The sequence below is a fragment of the Pseudorca crassidens genome, chromosome X (assembly GCF_039906515.1).
Source record: "Pseudorca crassidens isolate mPseCra1 chromosome X, mPseCra1.hap1, whole genome shotgun sequence".
Lineage (NCBI taxonomy): Eukaryota > Metazoa > Chordata > Mammalia > Artiodactyla > Delphinidae > Pseudorca > Pseudorca crassidens.
Window position 1 is genome coordinate 125,682,386 of NC_090317.1, and position 8,759 is coordinate 125,691,144.

The window sequence follows — 8,759 nt, forward strand, 5'->3', positions numbered from 1 at the left end:
TAGACTTGTACACAGATGTTCATAGCAGCATTATCCATAATAGCCCCAAAGTGGAAACAACCCAAATGTCCATCAACTGGTGGATAAACAAAATGTGGTCTATCTATACAATGGAATATTATGCAGACATAAAAAGGGATGAAGTATTAATACATGTAACACGTGGATAAACCCTAGAAACATTATACCAAGTGAAAGAAGCCAGTCACAAAGAGCCACATATTGTATGATTCCATTTATATGAAATGTCTGGAGTAGGCAAATCCACAGGGACCAAAAGTAGATTAGTGGTTGCCAGAGGCTGGGGGGAGGGGAGTGACCCCTAATGGATATGAATTTTGTTTTTCAGGTGACAAATTGTTCTGGAGCTAGATAGTGGCAATTGCTGTACAACTTTGTGAATATACTAAAAACTACTGAATTGTAAACTTTCAAAGGGTGAATATTATGGTATTTGAATTATACCTTAATGATTTAAAAAAGAAGAAAGCAACATTTTCCAAATTTTCAGAGTGAACTAACACTTATACAAGTTTGACTTTTAGATGTTGGTGGTGTTTTCTTGTGTTTTTCCTCTAACCACCAGAAGGGAGATTGGGAGAGGTCATAATTACAGACTGAATTAAGAAATGAGATTCTTTGCTTCCTATCTATATTGTGGTATGAAAAAATTTTTCTGACCCCACGATATGCATAAAGATCTAGCTTTCTGATTCTCTTGAAATTTTTTTTTTAATCTAGTAACAGCGGGCTGGCAATCCTGTATGAAAACAGGCCTCTCAGTTCAATAGCAGTAGGAGTGGCCCACTTTACTATTTTATTTTATTTTTTTCATTGAAGTATACTTGATTTACAATGTTGTGTTAATTTCTGCTGCACAGCAGTGACTCAGTTTTATACATATATACATTCCTTTTTTCATATTCTTTTCCATTATGGTTTATCCCAAGAGATTGGATATAGTTCCCTGTGCTACACAGTAGGACCTTATTGTTTATCCATTCTAAATGTAATAGTTTGCATCTACCAACCCCCAATTCCCAGTCCATCCCTCTCCCTCCTCCCCTCCCCTGTGGCAACCTCAAGTGTGATCTCTATGTCTGTGAGTCTGTTTCTATTTTGTAGATAGGTTCATTTGTGCCATATTTTAGATTCCACATACAAGTGATATGGTATTTGTCTTTCTCTTTCTGACTTCCCTAACTTAGTATGATAATCTCTAGTTGCATCCATGTTGCTACAACTGGCGTTATTTTTTCTTTTAATGGCTGAGTAGTATTCCCTTGTATATATACACCACATCTTCTTTTTTTTTTTAAAAAAAACATCGTTATTGGAGTATAATTGCTTTACAATGGTGTGTTAGTTTCTGCTTTATAACAAAGTGAGTCAGTTATACATATACATATGTTCCCATATCTCTTCCCTCTTGCATCTCCCTCCCTCCCACCCTCCCTATCCCACCCCTCTAGGTGGTCACAAAGCACTGAGCTGATCTCCCTGTGCTATGTGGCTGCTTCCCACTAGCTATCTATTTTACGTTTGGTAGTGTATATATGTCCATGCCACTCTCTCGCTTTGTCACAGCTTACCCTTCCCCACATCCTCAAGTCCATTCTCTAGCAGGTCTGTGTCTTTATTCCCGTCTTACCCCTAGGTTCTTCATGACCTTTTTTTCCCCCTTAGATTCCATATATATGTGTTAGCATACGGTATTTGTTTTTCTCTTTCTGACTTACTTCACTCTGTATGACAGACTCTAGGTCCATCCACCTCACTACAAATAACTCAATTTCATTTCTTTTTATGGCTGAGTAATATGCCATTGTATATATGTACCCCATCTTCTTATATCTGTTCATCTGTCAATGGACATTTAGGGTGTTTCCGTGTCTTGGCTATTGTGAATAGTGCTGCTATGAACATAGGGGCGCACGTATCTTTTTGAAGTATAGTTTTCTCCGGATATATGCCCAGGAGTGGGATTGCTGGATCAAATGGTAGCTCTATTGTTAGTTTTCTGAGGAACCTCCATACTGTTCTCCATAGTAGCAGTGGCCCACTTTAGATGGAGCACTCACTCTCCAGTTTGCCATGCCCCCTCCCCAACTGCTATCACTCACTCACATCACCTATCTAGTTCTGAATATATTTGAATTTGTGATTCCTGGTCAATGAGTCCATTCTAAAAGTTAAACATCAAGAAGCAGTGTTTATATTTGCTTCAGTTAGGAATGTGTGTAGCTGCAAATAACAAACACCTAAATAACAGTACCTTTAACAATTAGGGGTTTCTTTCTCTTATATTTCAAGATGACTGGAAGTGGGTAGTTGCTGAAGTTGGATCCAGAGCTCAGTGATAATAAGATCTCAATGTTGTAGACGCTACTAGCTGTCTCCCAAATATCTATTTTATCTTTTCTGAGTTACATGAACCTTGAGATTATTTGAAAGGACAGTGTAACAAGCTAAAAATGAAATTTTCTGTCTCCTTTACAACTAGGAGTATTTGAGAAAGGTCCTGGTCAGTGAGATGTAAGTAAAAGTTACTGAGGGGAACTTCCAGGAAGGCAATTTTAAGGGGTTAACACAGTTGGCATATGCCTTCATTTCTCTTTGCTGTTTCCCTTCTTTATGCCCAAAGTGAAACTATGATGGCTGGAGCACTGACAGCCATTTTGAGAACAGGAAGATCAGGATAACAAAGCACAAAGTCAAAAGAGCATGGGTCCCTGGTTAAATCATATAACCACCCGACAGACTTGCATTACCTACTCTAGACTTAATAAAACCATAATTTAAGCCATCCTTCTATGGGTTTTTATTACTAGCAGCTGAACGCAATTTCTGATTGATACACTGCCAGTGCATCTATAGCTCGTTTGGCCTTTTCATTAAAGTATTTAAATTGCTGCTGCCTTGCTCATGACAAGAATATGGAGAAGGGGGAAAGGGTCTGTCACAGGCACAGCTTTTGTGTTCACTGAAAGGCAGGGTAAGCACTGGGGCATTATTCAGACACCAAATGGGTATCTTATCCAGCTGTGGTTGAAATTACGAGCACACAAATTTTTCACTGAATATGTACTACTACACTTCCTATTAGGGAAGTTTTGCTAGTTAGGACAAAGATGGCATCTATGCAAAACATCCATTGGAACTCAGAGTATACCACTAATGCTCTAGTCCAGGTTCTTTGAATTCCACGTTCCCAACTACTCTGTGCTCTGGAATGACTCAATTTTCTCATCTATTTCCAAACTAAAGCAAAACATTCATTGCAACAGTACATAGATGCAAATGCACTAAAACCATGTGGCCATGAGTATTCAGTAAGATACAGACTCAACCAATTCACAATAACTAACGTGGAAACAACCTAAATGTCCATAGACAATGGATAAAGAAAATGCGGCATACATATACAGTGGAGTATTAGCCATATAAAAATAAGGAAATCCTGTAACATGGGACCACAAGAATGAACGTGGAGGACATTATGCTAAGGGAAATAAGCCAGTCACAAAAGGACAAATATTATATGATTCCACTTACATGAAGAACTGAGAGTAGTCAAACTCATAGAAGCAGAGAGGAGAATGGTGATTGCCAGGGGCTGCCAGGAGGGGGAAACAAGGAGACGCTACTCAACGGATATAAAGTTTCAAATACTCAAGACGAATAAGTTCTAGAGCTCTGCTGTACAACACTGGCCCAGAGTTAACAATACTGTATCGTGCACTTAAAAACTTGTTAAGAAGGTAGATCTCATGTTAAATGTTCTTACTATAATAAAAAAAAGTTTTTACGTTAGATTCATCCAGATAACTGGAAAAATATGTACATGTGTATATATCAACATATAATTTCCATCTAAATGAAGACACAAAGTTTTAAATTCTTGTAGTAAATTCAACACACCCCAAGAACACATCTTTTTCCAGGTCCAGTTTAAGCCACACTGTCCTGAATAGTTAATGACCTCTCCCTTATATCTTTCTATGAAACTTGTATGTGCCTCTCTCGCTGTGCTTGTCATTTTGTAATATACTTCTTTGTTTTCTCATCTTTTCCTACTTGTCTGGGAGCCTTTCGAGGTCAGCAACTGCTCTTCTCTATTTCCTTACAGATAAATCTAATTACTTAACACTGGATAAATCTTCTAAAAATACTAGTTGCTTTGAATGAAGCTCTAGATAAACTCATCAGACTTTGAAGGAGGCCCATCAGTAAGACAAATCTGAAATTATCTGTACTTGCAATTTGTACAATACACAAAAAAGGAAAACCCATTAAAAAGTACTCAGATCTTAAGAACTTGACTTTGATGACCTGCAGAGAAGACCAAATACAGCATCTTTTTCTCCTTGACAGGTATTTGTTATTTATCCTTCCTATCAGAACTCATAGATTTTGTTCATCCTTCCTGTTCAATCAGCAACAAGAGGCATAATGATTGTGAAAGGTCCCTAATGTCTTTGGCGCCCCCCTCCCTGCCTCCTATTTTAGGGCAGAGTCGATGAGCTCATTTACAGAGAGGTTTGCCAGGCTCCGCATATGGTTTGTAATATAAATAGATCACATCTTATGCATATCAGCAAGACAGAGGAGGCTTGCCCTCCGCAAAGTCTGCTGAAATAGAAATTCTCACCAGAAAAGTAGGCAAGCCGTCTCTACTTTATACTTCTCAGGGAATTTAAGGGTGTGTTGTGTGAAGACTTCAATCTTTGGCAAATTTAGATGAATTCTGGACTATCCACAGATAAAATATGCCAAAACTAAAGATAAATAGTAACCCTGTTTCATTTCAGACTTCTCCCTATCATTGGGCGTTGTGACTGCATAGTTAAGATCCATTTATGTTCATGGCCTGGATTATAACCTATTGCATTAGCCTCAACATATATTGATTAGATTCTGTTTTGTCATTTATAAGTAAGACCCGATAATTGGGCTTACTCACGAGACAAGTCTCCGTTAAAATAAAAATAAATCTACAAGGTAAAAGTGACCAAAAACCCCAATGATTCTGAGCAACGCAACAGTCGTAAACAGGGCATGTTTTCAATCTATTTCAACATCTAATTATTTATTTTTAATACTTTTTATTTGAAATAGCTTAAGACTCATAAGAAGCTACAAAAATAATATAGAGGTCTGTGTACCCTGCACCCAGCTTCTCCGAGTGAGAACATCTTACATACCTTACATACATACCTTACATCCACAGCCAAGACCAGGTGATTGACACTGATACAATACATTGACATTAACTCAGCTAATAATCTTATTTGGATTTCACTATGCACAAGGCACTGTTAGGCACTTTTATATAATAACTTCATGAGGTAAATTTATTATCTCCATTTTGGAGAAAGAACACTTAAATAAAAAGGGAAAAGCAGACATTTCCCCTTCTTTTGGTCTTTAGTATCAGGCATGTGGCTGAGGCACTCCTGTCTAATGACATTCATTTCAATATGAGGGATTTATTTTTTTAACCTTTATATTGGGTCTTTATTAAGTCAGAGCTCTTCGATTCTCAAATGTATAAAGTTCACACGATCTAGATAACTAATGAGAACCTGCTGTACAGCACAGGGAACTCTACTTCCCTGTGCTGTACAGTAGAAACTAACACAACATTGTAAAACAACTCTATCCCAATTTCAAAAAAAAGTTCACACGATCTATTCACTTTTTTTTTTTTATATTACCGTTAGGCATGAAGTGAGTGAAGAGATCACAAAGCAAAGAGGGTCCATCCTACAGCTCAGGATGGCAAAAGTCCGAGGTCTTAAGTCACTTTTGCTTTTCCTCAAAACCATAGCAACTCTATTTCTGTTCTTATTTTTCTCCTGCACCCAGACAATACTGTTTTTATCCTCTGAGGATTATTCTAAAAATAAAATGAGAAAGAAAAAGAAACACGTAAAGGTCTCTATCTTTGGTTTCTAAATGTTACTTTTAACCTCTTATTTATTTTAACCACCATTCCCTACCAGAAAACGCTCTGCCCGCTGCACTGTCTTCAGGCTCCACGCAGTTAGAAAATGCATGGCCTTAATGCTTCCTGTGCCCCTGGTCCTTCTACCACCACTGGGGGGGGGGCGGCGGGCATAAAGGAAATATGGTGGAGCTTGCTGGGCCTCCGCGCTGAGCTATGGGCCATTACTTCTTGTCTGATTTCCACCTCTGCCTTTCTGCAACCATTAGGCCAAGTCCAGCCTAAACAGTTGGGACCTCACATAGGAGTTTTTCTCCTACTTCCCTGGCCACTCCTTCTCGGTCTCTTTTCCCATTTCCTTCTCCACTTTCTGACCTCCAAAGCCAGAGTCCTTAGGGACCATCCTCAGCCTTTTCCCTAAAACACTGATTCTCTACCAAGGGTGATTTTCAGCCCAGGGGCCATTTGGCATTGTGTGCAGACAATTTTGGTTGCCACACCTGGGGGTGGGGTGGGAGGTGTGCTAATGGTATCTAGTGGGTAGAGGCCAGGGATGCTGCTAAACATCCTACAGTGTATATTATAGGACAGGACAGCCTCTGCAACAAAGAATTATCCCACCCCAAGTGTCAATAGTGCCCAGGTTATAAAGTCTTGCCCTAAAGATCTTACTCAATGCCACGCTATACCCAGATTCAGCCTATGTGCCGATGACTCCCAAATTTCAATCTCCAGTCCTGCCTTCTCCCCCACCTCCAGGTTCTTCTATGCAACTGCCTCCACTTATGTCTATTAGATGCCTCAAACTTAACTTGTTCACAACCGAACTTGCTGGCATCCACAAACCTACTTCTCCCCTAGTCCACCCCGTACTGATGAAGGGACCATGCAAGTAGTCATCTTAGATCCAAATTCTGACTCTGCAGGCACACTCTGATTAGAATCAAAGAACAGTGGAGCTCTGAGGGATCGCATTCGGGAGATGAGGAGCGCAAGACCCAGAATTTTTGAGATGTCTCTAAACCTACACATTTAACTTGATGGTAGAGCCACAATGAGAACGACCGTTTCCTACAGCTTTGGGTCCAACTGACTTCCCCGGAGCTGACTTGGCTCCCTCGGGTGAAATACATAGCTCGGTTACGTTCTCTTCAATAGTCTCATAAGTCAACGTTAGTAAGCTTTATTTAGTGCAGGGTTCAGCAAACCACAGCCCATGGGCCGAACGTGGGCTGCCACCTGTTTTCGTATGGCCCATGAACAGAATGATTTTACCATTTTTAAATACTTGGGGGAAGAAATCCAAATAATAATAATGTATGACATATGAAAATGATATTAAAAACAAATTTTAGTGTCTGTGAATCAAGTGTGATTGAGACACAGACACGCCCATTCATTAATGTATTATCTATGGCTGCCTTAGTGCTATGAGAGCTGAATCGAGAAGTTGCAACACTCACTGTATGACGAGCAAAGCTGAAAATGCCCCGCCCGTTACAGAACAAGTTTAGTGACCCCGGTACATTGACAAGAGCCCACATTTGAGACTTAAAAACCAAACAAACAAACATGGATTTCAGTTTGGTCTCAGCTGGCAGTGTGATCTTTGAGTGTGATCCAATGTCCGTGAGCCTCATACTGAACAGGGATAGTAATACTTTCCTTGAAGGACTGTTTAGGAGTATTAGAAGTAATATGCCTGTAATAGTCTGGAGTATAGTAGGAGGAACTCAACAAATATTAGCAAAAATAATAATACTTATTCATATTATTATTATCACAAACTTTACCCTTCAAATTGTCCCCTTTGGTATGCTTTGAGAGATTTTGTGTCAAATGCCTTTCTCTGAAATCCAGGCAAATACACATTCCCATCACATTATGTTTTTTGACAGCAAACTGGAGGGAGGTTAATATCTTTATAATTCATATGTCATTGCTCCCAATCATGAATTCCCTGAGTAGTTAGTTTCCTGGAAAAATTGTCTCCTGAGTGATAAAGGTGACACTATCTGAAATAGGAAATCATCGTGACCTGCCCAATCCTCTTTCCAATTTTCTTATTCCAAGACTGTCAGAAAATAAGTTTAGTTAACAGAAAATGGGGAAACCAGCATTAAGTTAGTGAAGAACATGTAGAAACAGTCCCCAAACTCCCAGGACCCCACTCTTTCAGATTTCCTGGAGGGCACGGAGTGTGGCCACAGAGGCAGAGATGGGCTGTGGTTTTTGACTGGCATCCCCACAGGCTTTCAGAGACAAGAGACAGGAGCATGCCTGACACTCACCTTGCCTGCGGCCGCCATCAGGACCACAACCTCAGCCCCGGCCACCTCCAGTCCTGCAGGAGATTCTGTCGTCCCTGGGGGCTTCTCGGCCTCAGGCTTGCCTCCTGGCTTACATCTCATTCCTGGAGTGGAAAAGAGGTCAAGTCTAGCTCTTTTTCTTTGTGTGACCCCATCCTTTCCCCCTCTTGCATCCTGCCATTTTCTCCTGCTCTCCAGGTACTTTGGGCTGAGCAAAGAGTCACTTCCAGCCTCCTTAGACTTCCTCTTCCTGCCGAGCTGCCCTTTCTATGGTACTTTCTGGGATGATCCAAATTGCTCATGAGTGACAAGACGTCATCTTGCTAATTAACATACGGCCTAATTATGGCAGTGTTACACTTTAGGAGACAGAATTAAAGTCTGAAGTGACCTAAGTAATTAAGAGAGGCAGACAGAGACAAATGAAAGCAGCAGCAATAACATGGGGGTCAGCCATGACTTGGCCACGTCCTGTGAGGCTGAGAACCACTGGCCAAGACTCA

The 8,759-nt window shown here is 40.2% G+C and overlaps 1 long non-coding RNA gene across 1 annotated transcript in view; it reads right to left on the reverse strand.

Moving 5' to 3' along the window:
- LOC137217635 (uncharacterized) overlaps nt 1-8,505 on the reverse strand; it is a 59,025-nt gene extending 50,520 nt beyond the window's left edge. The window contains exon 1 of the long non-coding RNA XR_010940155.1: nt 8,239-8,505. This is a non-coding gene — a long non-coding RNA (uncharacterized lncRNA). The remainder of the gene's footprint in view (nt 1-8,238) is intronic.
- Between the last annotated feature and the right edge of the window lie 254 nt (nt 8,506-8,759).